Genomic DNA, 18,488 nt, shown 5'->3' on the forward strand with positions numbered 1-18,488 from the left:
ATCCGGTCTATGCGTGACGACATTATCGTCGTTGCTATATCTACGTCAATGTGCTCGCTCAAATCCATCGCGAAAACAAAACATAAAATTATATTATTATAATAATATATAGCGAATATCATGACGTGTGCCTAGCCCACGGCGCTACGACGGTACGGCAAACGATTTATCCACCGGTGAGATGGAAAAAAATTCCCCACCGTAAACCCACAGCTGTTCTCGCTCGTCATTCTCGATATCGTTGTAATAATTCAAAAGACGAACGATTTGTAAGGGCGTGGTGTGGCGGAATAACAATACGACAATATACGACTGCGGCCCGCGCGAACTTAATGAATCCGTCGGGGCGTTTTCGTTGGAATCCCACAGCGGTGGTGGCGAAATCCTATATTATTTTATAATATTATGTAGGTACGCTCGTTTCGCGTTATTGTTGTTACCATTATAATCATCATTATTATTATTATGATTAGTATTATTGTAAGTTGTAGTGCAGTGTATGTATTATTCGGTGTAGGTATATAGTAGTAATAATAATAATATGTGCATAGGATTGGGTTCTGGTTTTTCGTTTTGTTTTATTTAGGCCGTTTTCATTCGCCACCCTCGGTCCTCATAAAATATTACTATCGCCCGAGTCCCTCCGTCCTTCGTGTGTATATAATACATAGTAATATATGTATATGTTGTTTATGAAAAACCGGAAAATTTTCGAAAAAAAAAAACAAAACTAGTGCGAGCGTAGTATTCCCGTTGCCCTCCGCCGCACGCACACACGTCACCTCCGCCACTACCACACCACTATGATCGCGGTCTGCGGTGGTAGTGTAACGGGACATGATAAATCGTACGCCTCCGGTCACGCTATACCATACATACATTATAATACACATATATATATATATATATACACACTTTCCTCCCGTCACCTCCAACCACGACCTCCAACCCCTCCCCCAGCACACCCCTCGTTTACACGTTCGAGGGTTGTACCTCCGGGGTGTGAGGCGGTATATAATACCTGTACACATGCCTCGTCGCCGCCGCCGCCGTCGTCGTCGTCATAGTTGTCGTAATAGGTGTGCGGAAATTTAAATATACGCCAAGCGCACACACACACATTTATATTGTATTGTAATATATTATTATTATACGGTGAGTGACCGAAATATTCATCATCGTACAGTCGTGGTTGTAGTCCGAAGTGATTGCGTGCGACCAATTGCAGCGGCAGCGGCCTCGTACCCATACGATAATATATATTGTAATATTATAATCCAATATAATATGTATATATTATATTTTAATATTATGTAAGTATAATATACCGTTGGCGGCTGACCGCGCGTGCAAATACGTGTTTATTTGGCCTGGCGACTTTTTAACGATTAAGACATTATGCGGGCGTGTCCGACCCTACACACACACACACATACAGGGGTATAAGTATAATAATGTAATATATGACCGCTTGCCGTGAGCGATCTATCTTGCTTGATTACCGTTTAATTTAACAGCGCGCGCACGGATAAAAACCAAACCCCGTAGCACGCTCGCGTCCAGGTATAGGTACTTCCCCAACCACCTACCCCAAGGCTGACCCGGAATCATCGGGAAAAGGTTAAGTATATAACAACAACACGGCGAGATAAGGCATCTCTCTCTCTCTCTCTCTATCTATCTCTCTCCCTCTCTAGCTGCGTTTGGTGATTATCGTATAAATTGCGCCCGAATCGCGTTTCACGATTATTGCATAAAAGCCGCCGGAATTATAATGGGTATTAGAGGTGGGTGGATAAGTACCTACGCGCCGAGGCCAATCTACATACGACACGCGTTAATATATTTTATACCTAAATATATTGTAGTATATTATTATTATTCCGTGTACGGTATTATGTTATAATATTGTACAACACTATTATAATATGGTTGTATACAAATTACGTGAAAAAAATACACGCATGAACTACACGGACACGCCGCACTAAACGATTGGTCGAAGGCAGCGTTGTCGTGTGGAAATGAGATAAGAATGAAAATAAAATAAAACTGTTTTCCCGTTTAAATACTATACCGCGGTCTTATCATTGGGGTATGATGTGTGGTGGACGACTGGAAACTGTCCCGCGAGTGTAGTCGACAACTATATGAGTTTCGACATATAAAACCGAAAGAGACTGTTTAAAATTCGGCCGGGCTTGTCTAGCTGCAGTTCAGACTTCAAGTAATTTTCCTTTTTCGATTAGATTTGTGATTTCAACCCACTCACTGCGGCACCTGCCGTTTCCTATTTTTCGAATGAATTGATTTTCTCAACTTATATAATATACTCCGGTCCAATCTTTATGTCACGACTTACGGACCGTCTCGTCGAATTCGAACTGTTGAAAAGTTTTCCGGTACGAATGAAAAATAATATGCAGATGTAGTGTGCAAATCATGGTATTAGTAATATTAGTAATTAAATTCAATGAATATGTTTGATGCAATTACTTTAATTATCACTTATCAGTCTATTGAAATAGCGTTAGTCTGCTAAAAGGTTACCTAATTATGATTTTTTTAAATTAATATTATTGTTTATAAACGTAAATACAAAATATATAAATTTGAAATAAGTGGTTTTTAAAAATTGTAGTTGTTGGTGTCTGGCATAAAATGTGGTTCTAGCATATTGTTAATCTATTTCCCCTGGACAGTTATCAAACTTTGACCAAAATTAAAAACAAACTATTCATTTCGCTCATCGGTTAATAATTTTAATATGATATAAAATAAAATGTTTGATTTTTAATTCTGTGTTTGCGGTGGTTTAATTGTAAATGATTTATGTTTAATAAAAGTATATTTAATTAAAATTTTTAAATAGGTAATCATTAATTCCATGTTGCAAAAAAATTAAATGATTAATTTAATGGTTCACTAAAATGTAATCAACCTTTGAAAAATGAGTCCTAAATTTAACCGGACATAACAATAGTTGTAGGTACCTACATCAATATAGGAATACATTGTTTTTTAGTAAAATATAACAATGATCAAAAAAAAACATTATGATCGTCTAATGTACCTATATAAATATTTTAAAGTTAATTCTTTAAATATTCATTTTTAACCGTTTTTAATTATAATTACAACACATGAAAACCGGTGTATATTCTAGTTAGTAACAAAAGTTAACCAAGACTTAATGATGAAAAATTATTGGCTGAGATATCAAATTACATCACATTTATTCAAACAAATCTCATTATTCTCGGGAAATCGAAACTATAAAAAATATATACAAAAATAACGTCTGATACACATTTATTGTTAAAAAGCATTTAAAGTACAAAACAGTCTCGTGGGGATTCCAATAGTTATCGTTTAGGTAAAAGCTTCCGTAATATACAAGAGGAAAAAGTTCATCGCCTTGACAAAACAAATGTTATCTGAAAATCTAGTTTTAGTTCGTTGGAAATGTATTGTATTTCAATATTATTCTTCGTCGTTTCTTACTGTTTTCAATAATAATCAAAAGAGAAAAGAAAAAAATACCATCGGTTTTTTACTATGTTTCCATATTTTTTACCGTTATCAAATTCAAATGAGGTTCTCCAAAAAAGAAATTTAATATATTATATATATCAACATTTTTGACTCGTATATGTGATATACTTTTTTTATGTATATAAGATCGACCCGACCTATTCGAAAACTTCTAGTCAGTCGCAGATGAGGAAACCATTTTTCTAGATGGCAATAGGACATTAAATTTACCATGTCATATTATTATTTATTTTATCTGTCAAAATGTGGTTAGAGAAGTAATAACCGTATGAAGAATTCCAATTCGCAATGTAATAAGTCTGCAGCTTAAAAAAAAAACGTTTTTAGTCAGCTATCCTAAATACGTATTCCATATTATTATATTATTTTATTACTATTTAATCTTTTGATTCTCTATAATATGGTACATAGCTTTTCGTCGACGTCTGATTGGAGTGCTATCGATGCACGTAATATATAATTGTATAACATAAGGTCGTAACTCATATATAGTGTGATTTACCTCAAGCGTGCTCACTAGCTGCCATTTAATCGATTAATAATTAATTTGTTCAAATAAATTCTAATTGTTTTAAATTTTATGTATGTACAAATACGATAGGTTTACGTACGTAGATCTGTGTATAATCTGTTATCTGTGGCGAAACAATTTTATTTTTGAATGAGAACCACTCATTTGTTATTATAAGCTTTAAGGTATGACATGTTTTTAGACGTAAATAAAATATAAATCAAAATAATTCATATGATTACTTTATTAAACATAAAGATAATACTCCATTATAATAGGCTTAGATGATAATGGCTATTTTAAAATTATATTCAGTTATTACAATTTTAAAATTATTGTAAGAATTGTTCGAGTAAGTTTACCTATAATATTATACGTCTTGTTAATTACTAGACTGAAATAAAATTTTATATATTTTTTATATTCTATGTGAAGCTATTATATTAATAACTATTATATTTGATACACATAAAGCTTAATAACTTAGACATAACTCGTTTAAATTTCAATTTCGATACGTCAACATGTTAAACATATATTATTTAAATAACAAATTACAGACTTACAGTAATCTTAAAATCAGAATTGTATTAAATACATTATTATAACTCTATTTATTATAATATACGTGTGCAGTATATTTGTATTAACTATAATATTATGTGAATTGCAATTTAAAATTTAAACTTGCATAAAAAGATTGTATTTTATCTTTTAAAGGCAAACGTTGTATGGCATTTAAAACTAATAATTATGTTTTTATTTTATTTTTAGATCCTTTTCAAGAACTGTGGAGTGAAATATTTGTGAGGTGAGCTTATGCAATACAAGACTACATAAATATCATTAAGTAATTACACAAAGACAAAATATTTTTTGATATAGATGAAAATTAAAAATGTTGTTTAGCAACGAGATGTATTGAAGTAGGCAATGTGCTTGATTAAATTTCTTGAGCATAATATGATGATATTAAAAATGGCATATTACAGCAAAAATGGAAATATCCATTATGCAATATGTATGGTAGTACGCGGTATATATAGTTTAATAATAAGTATGCGTGTAACGTAGGTATATTTTTATTGAACCATTGAAAATAAGTAGGTGTACCTACAATGGAGATTTTTCCACGACTTTTCTAATTGTTCCGTTATATTTTTCTATTTTATTAAAATATAATATGAATACCACATACGAATTCGTGAACATGACATGATAATAATAATTTTACATTATTATGCACTCGATTTAAATCAAAGCATAGCCACTAAGTTGAATTTATTTAAAAACATGTCTACTCTTAATATTCATAACAACAAGCTTCGTATATTACATACTATTTTTCAAATTATTGGTACCTACTACTGGATATCGTTGATTATCTATCGCGGGACGCTATTTCTGTATCGACGGCGATGCATATAACCAATAACTTCGGTCGCGTGTCTCGTTTTATACCACAAACAATACTACGGTATACCTACGAAATTATGGCATCCGACATACCCTGCGACTTTTGGCTGGAAGCGTATATATAATATATTATATAGGTACATATACACACAGTTGCATAATATTTTACTCGCACGCGTGGATCTGCCACACACGGCATTATATTTTGTTTCAATAATACACGGAAATTCGCAATAAAACGTTGATTTTTAGCAATTTGTATAATATTTTTTTCCGCGATTTTTATCGCTCGTGCACAGATGGTACGCCCCGGACGAAAATGAAAACGCACCGGTATACGAACAACGCACCGGGTGACGGTGGGTATGGATTTTTGGTTCGGCGGTTATAATATGGTGGCATAGGTGGCGGCGATGACGTCGACCCAGATTGTGCTTTGCCAAAGGATATTTTATTGCCCTCGTCCCCGGATCTGGCAAGGCGACAGATTCACAAATCATTTTTTTTCGCGTTCCGGATGGCTGTAGTGGGATTAGATAAAAATAATATAATAAGTTATTTATCAATATTGCGTCTGTCTGGTCGGCTGTATTTATTTATAATATCATACCTACCTATCTATCTATCGGCAGAGCTGATATTATATTATGTATACCTACGCGTAATTTTATTATTTGATTCTATCCACTGATCTTATCCATTATAAATCATCAGCTGTGGTCACCACAGAAGATAATATAATATAATATTGTTGTGCGCAAAACGAAATAATATGACTTTTTACGGCAATATCCAGATATAAATGTCGTTTACAATATATTTAAATTTACAATGATATTGAGGAGATGTCTTGAAGAGAATAGACCTTAAGACGTTTACTATGTATATCATGGTTTGACAATCGTAAAACCCTGAAGTAAACGACGATAAGGAATATAACGAACATAAAAACTGAACAGTACCATAGCATTACTTTGTGATCCGGTTTAGGTGCAGACATATTATGCGGAAATCTGATTCGATAAAGTCAGTCGTTGGAAGATTGTATTCAGTCATCTAAAGTCTAAACGAAAAAAATTCGAAACGTATTTACTTTTCATGATTAAAATTAAGTGTACATAAATAATTTACAATCAAACATTCCAGATGTTTTTTTTTTATTGGGTTACCAATAATACAGTCCACGAACGTATAATGAACAAAAATCATAGCTTTAAATTGACCTAACTGTTAAATGTAGTACATACTACATACATATAAATAATACGTCGTTTTTCAAACTTTTAACGTTTATAAGTACACAATATTAATAACTATCAAAAATTATTTAAAAAGTAACGTTGACTTTGTATATATAAAGATAAACATACTTCATTCTACATAGTATAACAAATATTTTTTGAATATGAAATTTATATTTTTACTCTTTATAAATGAATGGCAAAATCGCAAGTTTAATTTCTAAACTTTAAATGAAACCTTTGTTTTGAACCTTTAATAACGATTATTTTGAGAATTGAAACCAAATTATTTTAAAATAAACTCTATTCTAAAACTGTGTTGAAGAAAACTTTTTTTGCTATTCGACATTCATGACAACGTGTAGTCTAAAAACTATTTTATGTCGACATTCGTTTAAAAACTTATTCTATTTGTATGGGTCTTATTGAATCATTATTATTTAATAGAAATAATAGTTATAATATAAATTATATATACGCATAACGCGAAGTTAAAAAATATTATGTTTATAATAGTAACGAGTACAATTGTAGTCAGATGAAATAGTCTGTCCAATTGATTTACATATAATTATAATGATTAGGTAGGTAATTCAAAGTTAAGAGCTTAACGTTTAAACGTACTTACGTGTTTTGCGAACGACTATTTATTTGGATACCATTGCAAATAAATAAGTATATATATATATATATATATATATATTATTCTGTACTACCTACCTCTACTACGGTAGATATCTGGTCTGACCGGGACCAGCATTAAGTGTCCGGAACGGAATAGAAATGGGGCCTATTTGGTAAAATAAGTCCTGGCAGGCACTCCAACGCGGGAAACTTGAGCGTGGTCTCCCAAACATATATTCGCCAACTGAATTATACCCGAGGGTTTTCTCTTCCATCAGACTCTTATTTTTTTCTCTTTTCCAATTCTTTATACAACAAAAAATGGTCCGTTTAGACAATATACACACGACCTGTATACTAAACTCGCGTTTTCGTTTATTTTGGTAAAATTTTGGACTGACGTAATACCTACAAAAAATAAAATATTAACATTACAATAATATAGAACCAGTAGGAATGTAGGATGCATATAATGGTAGGACCATAAAATATTTTTCGTTAAATTAAAACATTTTTTTTTATTAAATACTATTATTCTATATTATCGAGATCGTCTAATTAAAATCTAATTTAATTTAATTATAGCTATCGTCAATATTATACATATCACATAATATTATTATAGTTTATAAGTTTATAACGCAATTATGTTATGTTATTTTATACGAGTGAAAGATAATTACACTGATCGCAGTACCTATAGCAATATCCATACAACAATAAATTATGGAAACCTAATGATCCTAAAGTTTTCAGTGAATATAATACAAGACAAAGGACGAATGACTAGTGCAAGTGAATAAAATAATTACGTTATAAATGTATATGGATGAACTACGTTTGATTGTGCTAATTTCATTCGGTAAACGATAATAGAAAATATAATAATACAGTATTCTCGCGTTGAGCGCATACGATATTGTTAATGAGCTTTAGCCAATTTATGTATTTATAGACATACTTCCTGATTAAGTCTGAATAATTAAATACGCTCTTATTTCAAGGGAGCCGTCTGGAAAATAACTCTAAACTCTCCCTATATATTTAATCTTAGGTTAATAAGTTTATTACGAATTTAATAGCTTGATATGAGCCGACATAAACTGATTAGTTAAAAAAAATCCGAATTGTATCACTAGGTATTGCTTTTATTATCGTAAGCTTGGTATTTTTAGATTTCAAATAAGAATCCAGAAATTTGAAACGAAAAAACAACATGCGATGTGAACGAATTCATTCCCAGAGATCGTCTTGCCCGATCATAATCTGGTGTTTCTCTGTTTTCTCTGGTCTACACACGTTCTGTAAACGATGGCCATTAACGTCTTTCGAAAATATAGAACGGTCGTTGGGTGGAAGAGAAGGGTGATTGTATGTGTAAGTGCAATTGTGTGTCGAAAGTAATCGTGTATGGAAGTATAAAGCTGTATCCGCCGGAGAGAAGATTGCGAAGGATTGGGTGGGGGTGACTAGTGGAGAAATGGTGGAGTGTGGCGCAAAACGACACACAGAGAGCTTGTGGAATCGATAAAGTCATAAAATAAGTTCAACACCAAGGATGGCTGGAAGAGAGTAAAGGAAAAGAGGTAGTGAACTTCGAGGAGACGAGAGGCAGGACGGTGTTGTCTGGGAAGGGGGATAGTACCCTCGGGGGTGGTGGGGCCAGGGATAAAATCTGACCGTTACGTTCTTATCGATGGTGGAAGTGAGCGTCGGGTGGTGGTTAGTGGGGGGAGAGGAGGTGAGATGAGAGAGATGGTGCATGAAACAAATTCGTGCGAAATCCGGCTTTTGCTACTTATTCTACTGCGCTCTCTTTCTTTCTTTCTCGCTCGTATTTTCTCACTTTGTTGAATCTGTATAATGTATATATATATATGTGTGTGTGCGTGCGCGTGTTCGTATGTATGTGTGTGTGTGTTTGTGTGGAGAGTATGTTTTTTGTATGTGGTAGGTCTTGCGCGCCACTGTGTCCCGATGAATTATTTGCCCCGAGAGAGTTTTCATAATAATAACAAAAACACAAAAGATCTTCTTATTCCGTGCACAGACATTGGTGAACGAATATCCTCATATCTTTAGTTTCAAGAATGAAAACGTTGATTAAAACCCATAACTTTACAGATATAGGTGACACGAAATCGAGAAATAAGAATATTGCAAACACTGTAATAACACTTTTAAAGTTAAAGACGAACGTTGTTGTTTATTTCTCTAGATGTGAGCAGGGATATCGGATAATAATATTATAACTTAAATAAGAATGTAGAGATACGGTGGTACCTTGAGTATATGTACCTATTTGTTTACAAAAAATTAATAAATACAAAACAAGACATGATGTAGATCTACTTTTGTTCCGCACAATCAATTACCTATAAAAACATAAATATAAATTATTTGCATGGTGTCATCGTTATATATTATCATTATATCAAAACATCGGAGACGAATAATGAATCGATTTTATTTACGAAAAATAAAGGATGTTGTCGTATATTCGGATACAACTGATTTAAAGCTGAACGTGGTAGTTACAAAAAAAAAATTATAAATTAAGAAACTATTATCACAATAATTATTTAGCTTTTGGATTGTGGCCAAAGCGAACAAATCGGGTCCATAGAATCTGCTGTTTACGTAACCAAATGTATCTTCTCAAAAGAATGTGCTTTAAACTATTGTATTACCAACATAAAGATTACGTTTACAAATTGTTTAACAAGATCATCGAATTGAATAAAACCTTGAATAACAGGCAATACTAGTTTGCAAATGTATGTCTAAAAATCAACGAAAAAAGCCTAATATACAGTACTGATCTAATAATAATACAAGCAATTTTATTTTCAATTAGAATATTATAATCAGTAATTAATATAATATTTATTTTGTTTTTAAATATTACTTACATTATAAACAAAATCTGTTAATTTTAAAAGAGTGTAAAATTTGTATTTTTAAAAGATAATTAATTATTAACGAGCTTTATTCACCAAAAGCACAATTGGAAACAAATAAAAATAATCCTAGAACTTAGATAATTATATATTTATACTTTAAATTATAGTTCTATTTAAAATACAAATTATTTAAAACAATTCACAAAATGTAACATTTAATTTAATTTGTTTTGTTTACTTTACTCTTAATTAAAAGGTACTCATATTCGTGTTATGCGAAATAATTTTCTCAATATTTAAATTAAAACCTACTAATTTTCATTTACCAATATTTAAATGCGGTATTATTATTATTATTATTATTATTATTATTTAATCTCCCATTAAATTTAAATTGCAGTTTTAATCGTAGCAATATTGTGAAATGTAAATTAAAAATTGTATACCACGTTGTTAAATATGTTTTCATTCAAGTGTAAAATATTCCAAATTAACATAATAATTATGATTTAAACTTTAGGTCGGTATTTTATGTTGATAAATATTCAATATTGACCTACCTATTAAACCTGGACCAATTACACGAAATATCTGCAAAATATTTATAGTTTTACTATAATAAGAGCACAGCTGAGAGTTGTACATAATAAGAATAAAATATTTGTTTTGAAATAGTGCACATTATGATGAGAAAGCACAATTTGAATAACATTTAAATGTTATTATTTACGCAATTTTGAGACTTATTAAACTCCATGCACGTGAACTATAAATGCGATGGACATATTTAATTTTATATTTGATAGATTCTCGATCAAAAATACAAACAAGATTTTATACCACATATTATATTGCTTTTATAGTGAATAAGTAAAAAGAAAAAAAAATACATAATAATTTGAAAGCCAAATAGAGATCAATATGTGCGTACAATAATAATAATATATTCCATTCGGTTTTTCAATATTTATGTTATTTACAATATTTCGGTAGACCATGTACTGTGGTTACAGTCAGGCGAGATTCGAATCGGAGCGGGTAATATTTTCCATTAGATATCAAAACCAGAATAATTGCGAAAATTACATTTTTCTTTCTGACGGAAGAGAATGAAAAAAGAAAATCAAACGCATATACATTCAAAAAAATAAAAATTATAATACGAATATTTTTTTTTTCCATTGTATAGAAATCCCTGTGTATTGAACATTAAAATTATCCTCTAGTGCTTTATAAGTTATTAGAAAAACAAATGAAGCAAAACGGTACACATATTATGATAATATAATATAATACTCAGCAATAACGTAATGCTCGAATATTATTAATATTATTATTATTTTTATTTTAGTTCGGTTAGGCCCAGTAATCTTTTTTTTTTATATCAAAATAGTCTTTTGCGTATTGGTTTTACAATGATATGTTTTTCATCGCATTTTGGAATGGAAAATGTGCTCCGATATTCAATCTAGTTTTTACTTTGAATGGTCTGCAGGAACTGTACATTTCGACAAAACGGCGGAAAACAACATTATAATGTATGTAGCAATGATGTCTTTGCTTGAGATTCAGAAAAAAATTATTTGGACTTAAGATTTTTATCAAATACTTAAATTTCCATACTGTTCTAGACATGATTTATATATTTCAACTGTTTTTGAACGATAATTCATAGATGTTTGAAATTTTCCATCATACATTTTTATTTTTATTTTGATTCAATGTTTGTTTCTTGGGGGAAAAAACTCTTGGAAATCACATACAGGGTTCAAGAATTGTACTTATATTAATATTTAAAACTAAAAAAATATTGAATATGGTCGCAACTTTTTTACAAGAGTTCTAATTTTAATCTAATTGTATGACATCAGATATTTACAAAAATACCTGTGATTCAGTACATTGCGTATATTTAATATACAATATTATATTATGAGCGTGAACGACGATGCGATTATATCCGGCATTTACCTTAACCATTATACATCTTTAGTGATAAACGTATTTAACATCCAAAGAGCTTTGCTCGCCCCGTTTTTACTATGATAATATAATATCTTGTACTTCATCACTGGATATTGTTTAATAATATTATGTACGCGTGTGCTATGCTCGTAAATAGTTTTTGCAAGAAACGCCTTCCATGTTTACTGTAAATACGTCGATTGAGGTATTTCTCGTTGGATTTATTATTATGCTGGTATGGCTTCTTTTTTCGTGCGATTAATGTGACGTTAAGACTCCTCCAGCAAATAATATAGTGTGATTATTATATTATTACGAATCGTGTATACCTTCGATACGACATTAATTTTTGACATCGATCGTTGTCGAAGCTTGACTTTGTATGCTCGCAATAACTCTTGTCGAAATAACTGAAGTGCTTAAGACGACTTAAGAGTGAGGTGCCTTGCATAATTACAGAAACAGCTGGAATAAATGTTTCTTGTCCCAAAGTAAATGATTTAAATGATTGTTTAAAAAAGCGTGGTCCGTTTTTTTCTGCAATTATTATTCGTTTTACATAGGTAATATTATAATAATATAATGGGTAACACGGCGTAATATATAGGCAAAACAGGTACACATGAGAACGGTGTTCCGGTTAGAATGTCGTTTTTTGTTGTCTTTGTTATTTAATATAATAATTATAATATAATGCTTGAAAGGAGTCAAATTAATTCGTAAACTAACGATTTGTCAGCATAATTATTATTTTAACCTTATTGTTAGTAATTCTTTTATTCTTTTATTATTTTTATTAATTTAAAGTTACCCCAGAGTTGCTCGTCTAAATATAATATAGTGGTACAAATGTACAATCATAATAATATAATAAATAGTCAATTAATAACGTGTGTAATACTAATAATAATAATAATAACATAATAAGAACAGGTTATTTAATAGTAATAGTGATTAACATTTGTGTATTTTTTTCATATTTGAGTAGGTATATAAATACAATTTTTTTACATTTTACCAGACTATCTTCGTGGGGGCCTATCCAGGTTTGAGTTGACAGAAGGCAGGTTTGTCGTTTAGATGGTATAAACTCCCACTGCTTCATATTTTATTTTATCAAAGAAGTTGTTGAAAGTATATCAATATATATATATATATATTATATATAGTTTAATTGGATGTAGCAAGACGTCGGTGTAAAGTGCTTCGTTCCGTACTAACCAGGAAGTATTTGAAATTCTTAATATTTTTGATTGAGGCGCTTGAATTGTATTCATAATAATTTGTTTTGACTCAATCGCCACAAAAAAGCGCTGCATATACCCAGCAATAGGAACGAACAATTTGTTTAAATGCTTCAAGAGGGCTGCCGATTTATTAAGCATTTTGAGCCACTGACAATGTTGCTACTATTTTGACGAAATATCGAGTTTCAATTTAATTTTTATCCAGATAATTCCTAGATATTTTATAGCTTATTATATTTTATAGGCACTTACTGCAATGTCATGTCCTTATACAATATTATATTATAGTCAATATTTGAGAGTATTATGTTCTTATAATAATACAATATCCGCAGTAGTGAGACCTGAACATGTAATGATTTCACAGCTGCGGTGCGTCATTTAAGAATATTTAATCACATCTTGACCTTTTTGATATTATGCTCGATTTGATTGTTGTTTGATAATCCTTGTTTTCCGGAAAAACATGCCAATACAACAGTACGGTGGCAGAGGGGCAAGATCGCTTAGCGGAATCGGCTTAAGTATTTACCATCGCTTTTGTACGATTTCGGTGTATGCATCACTCAGTGTGGGTGAGTCATGACCAGCATTTGATTTGTTTTCGAATTCACGATTTCAACAATCAATCGGAACACTGTTCGTATTGTAAATCGTAATACTCCGAATAAACCGCTGTGAATCCAAAACACGCGATGACTATCTTATTTCTATGGTTGGTTTTATTGTTGTTTTTCCGATGGTATTTCTATAATATGTAATAATTTACTGATGACGGTAATACGCGATCCGACTAAAATATGCACCCTAACGGGGTGATGTGTACCACACACACACACACACACACACACACACATCAATAATAATAATAACAACAACTTTGAAATGTCCAAGATTAAAAAATAAAAACCTCAGATTGAATTTCGCGAAGATATATCCAGACGGCGAAAAAAGTTTCACAGCTTAACAGGATAAATTGCGCGCATTTAGAACACGAAAACTTTAAGGATTCTGTTTATATCTTGGCCTGCGCCGCGCACTCATTTCAGCACGACGAATGTACACTATTAAGGCAAAAAACTTAAGAAGGTGCGCATGCACCACTCGCCCTGTGAAAAATGTGTGCGCTCAAACTCCCATAATGCATACCTATATGATGTGCAGATATATTATAAGTTATAACTATAGTATAATATTGTATATTGCTGGCAATCGAAGAACGACAAACAACATTATTATAAAAGTCAATTGGTCCGACAAATGTTTTTAATTCTCGGCGGATTTCGCCCCGTCGGCATTCGTCCTGTTGGCTTATTCCCGCGTTTTCGATTCAGTAGTTCTTTTCATAAAAAAAAAAACCATCGCCATCGTCATACGCGGTGGAATCAAACGTCAACGGCGATCTAGTCACTTTATAATATTATTATGCCGCAGTTCTCCGAAGTGAAAGGTTATGCATCCTGCACTACATTAAATACAGTAAAATTCGTTTAGTACGCCAGTTCGGTGGTTAACGCGTCCATGTATACGGTTAATACGCACAAAACCTTAAGTCACAGTTGAATTGCCCGTGTTTATTTGTACAAACAACTTAATTATAATAGATTCCATAATATACAGACGCTGTTACCTACCTGTTAATCCAACAGGTTTCAAAGATTACACAATTCCATTATAATATTATATACTATTACAACTATCATTTTATATTTGTTCATTATAATATACTAGTGTAACCTTTATAGCAGGGACTTACCAAAAAGAAATTATTTTTGAACCAGAACCCTTTGAATATTGGAAACCGGTATTTAAACGAAACGCTTATTTAAATTAATTTTAATACCAGAACCTCACTGGAACCCTATTATTAAAATTAATTTTAAAACAGGTACTTTAACGGAACCGATACTTTACTTTTATGGAAAGGTTTTGAAGATTAAGTATGGTTTCTTATTTAAAAGGGTTCGTTTATTAATTGAAAATAATGTGTATAGTATTCTTACATATTTAGTTATAAATATAAAACTAAAACAGGTAACGACATTTTCAATTTTTAAGAATCAAAAAAAACCGAAACCGAAATTTTAGTTTTTCTAAAAACAGAACCAGAAATGGAACAGTAAAAATCATCAAGGTTCCAGTACCTGATTTATAGTTTGTGAATTGTATTATGTTTTGTGTTATTGTTTGTAGGCTGTAGTTCAAACTAGCTATAAAACGAATCGATTTCAAAATTAGTGTGAAACGAAAACATAATAATTCTTTATCAATTTAAATGTGTATTATTTTTTAACTTAATAGCCTATTGATTTATTTTTTTTAAATGTTTTGTGATTTTTTTTAAATATAAATTAATTAAATAGGTATAAACGTATAGGTATGTAATTTAATTACCTATATTATAACTGTATATACTAATATACTATACATAGGAAATATGTACTTATATAATATCTCGTATTTATAAACGCATTTCTTTTTTATGTATTTTAAAAACTATTGGTTGATGCGACCAAACCACGCGGCTTCTTTGATGTCAATACAATTACAATTATTGTCGGTTTAAAATGGGCCACCTATGTACAACGTTCCCCGACACGTGTTCGACTTAATTTTAACTCGACACAAATCGTGTGTGTCATACCGTAACAAGCTGAGGGGACGGATGTGTTCTGAAAAAAAAAACAACCGTCAGCCGTTTGTTTTTAAATGATGTTCGCACAATATGTATGACGTGGAAACAAAAACCCAAGTGCTCTTTGAAACCGAAACTAACGATTTGACATTTCGAATACTTTACAAAACACAGCAGTCATATATTATTATATCATTGCCGTTGAAAAGGTCTGATTTTCCACTTTCGTATAATTTATTTGATTTAGACAGTCCGCAGTTCCGAAACAAGTCTCCTAACGGCCAGAGGGGAGTAGGGGTTATTATTGTTATTGGTCATTGTTTAAGCCCGTCGACGAGAGCGAACGCCCCACGGTGACGTTGGAATGCGCTTCGAATGAAAGGGTGAAAAATAGCGTCAGAATTTTGAATTATTCAAACTCATTAGGGGCTCGCCCGAAGCCGTCAGAGGCGAACAGAGAGAATTTGTTTAACACGCACGGTGCATAAAGTCATTGAAAGTGTGACTGTCGCACTCGCTGCTGCTGTGTCTTGAAAAAGGTCAAAAAACCATCAGTCTTGTCATTATAAAATTACTTGAGTTAAATAGATATTTCATTGTGCCGAGTTTATTTGTGCCTCAGTAAAATCTAATTTCAACAGCTTTTAGTAAGCAATTGTTTGTTTCCGATGTCTGTTTCAAAATATTTTGAAAAATAATTAAATTCGCCAGTAGATGTTATATGGCTACCTTTATTGGCTCGTTTAGATGTAATTTTAGGACCTTAATAGTATGGCATTCCGTAGCTCTCATATAGTTTTCAATACTGAGTATATACGTCGGTAAAAAAATCTTAAAGATCTATACGACATATTACTGAAAGTTTTAGTTGAAGAAAAAACTTTGTCGGCGATTCGAGCATAACAAACATTTTTTCCGAGAAAATATAAAAAAACGACCTTGTTGTTAATATATCTCAATAAAATGTATGGGAAAAGTCGAGATTCGTGATGTGCGCAAAAAAAAACTGTCGTCATAAAAACTAAAGCTAAATTTAAAAGTAAAAACAATAAATAGTTTTTTTTTGTAGACACTATGTCTATATACGCTGTACATATTATACTTCACTATATTCGTGTATTTATCATATTTTTTTGTTATTTTTGAATGAATGCCTTTGTTGCCTTGAATATTTCATGTTTATGCGGTTTGTCTGAGCGTGCTAAATCATTTCTCAAAATGTTATATGCAACAACACCACAGAATATTATAAATCAAAACATAATACAATAATAATATGTTCGTAATATAATTATTATTACAAAGAGGATACATACCTACGCACCAAGTCGTACACTTAACGTACTAATTTTACATTCAGAATATTTGCAATACGGTTTTGTTTAATCTATTATTTCAAAACTATTTTGTCTAAAATTGTATTTTATAGTGAGTTATAATAGTATACGACGTATGTACACTAACTGAATAATATAACAATTTCAAAATACTATAGACATAATATTATGATCTGCTTAAGAGTTAATTACAATTTGGAAAAATCGGACTGTTAATATTATAGATTAATTAATTACGGTAAAATAGTAAAATTATGGTCTTTGTGAGAACCGGGCACAATCATTGACGCGTACATGCATAACGTCTTTGTACATGTTTATTTTTACTATAAGTATTTGAGTATTTCTTCCTCGAGGAATATTTTTTACTAGATTTTTTCGCTTTTTACCTTTTTTTTTTATAGAATACCGTTTATCATAATATCATAGATTTAAATAATAAATCAGATAACTACTATGATCTGATAGGTTTATTTTATAATAATACGAGTAATATTATAATACGTTACAGTTCAAAACAAAAATATTATATTTAATTTGATCGAGGTCTTGTTAGAAAATAAGTTAAAATATAATATAATATAGGGTGCATACCTATCTGTCTCACGTTTCATATAATATTAATATTCAATTTCAAATGGCTTGATATCGCTAGTAAATTCAACCACAAGGGTTTTTTTAGTTCCGATTGTGACTTGGATCAGCATTTGGCCGTTTTCCAGATCCGAAAATGTTACGACTTTTACGTGTCTCGCTAACAAGACGTTCTCTGATGGCGGGCGCGGTATATACGTAGATAGGTACGTACAGCAAGTGTATATCTTACGTTTAATCCATCCACCTGCGGAGGGGATGACTTTTGTACGTTCTCTGGCGAGGAAAGTTAGAACAACAAACGCGTAGCTTTAGAAAAACGTACACCCGGCGAGAAACTCCGGCCAGAGCGATTAACATTTCAGTCACGAGGCCGTCTGTATAAGTACTCAGGCCGCCGTTCGTACCTCTGAACTGCCGCTGTGGCGTTATTGCAACAATATGATATTAGGGGGACTTA

The 18,488-nt window shown here is 31.6% G+C and overlaps 1 protein-coding gene across 4 annotated transcripts in view; it reads left to right on the plus strand.

Annotated features, from left to right (window-relative positions):
• LOC100569551 overlaps positions 1 to 18,488 on the plus strand; it is a 171,459-nt gene that overhangs the window by 48,845 nt on the left and 104,126 nt on the right. For 2 of the 4 annotated variants that reach the window (XM_029489649.1, XM_029489647.1), the window contains one exon: positions 4,841 to 4,916. The gene's annotated coding sequence lies outside the window, so the exon portion shown is untranslated. The remainder of the gene's footprint in view (positions 1 to 4,840; positions 4,917 to 18,488) is intronic. The other 2 variants (XM_029489648.1, XM_029489646.1) reach the window with 1 other exon arrangement.

Source organism: Acyrthosiphon pisum, chromosome A2 (genome assembly GCF_005508785.2).
Source record: "Acyrthosiphon pisum isolate AL4f chromosome A2, pea_aphid_22Mar2018_4r6ur, whole genome shotgun sequence".
Taxonomy (NCBI): Eukaryota; Metazoa; Arthropoda; class Insecta; order Hemiptera; family Aphididae; genus Acyrthosiphon; species Acyrthosiphon pisum.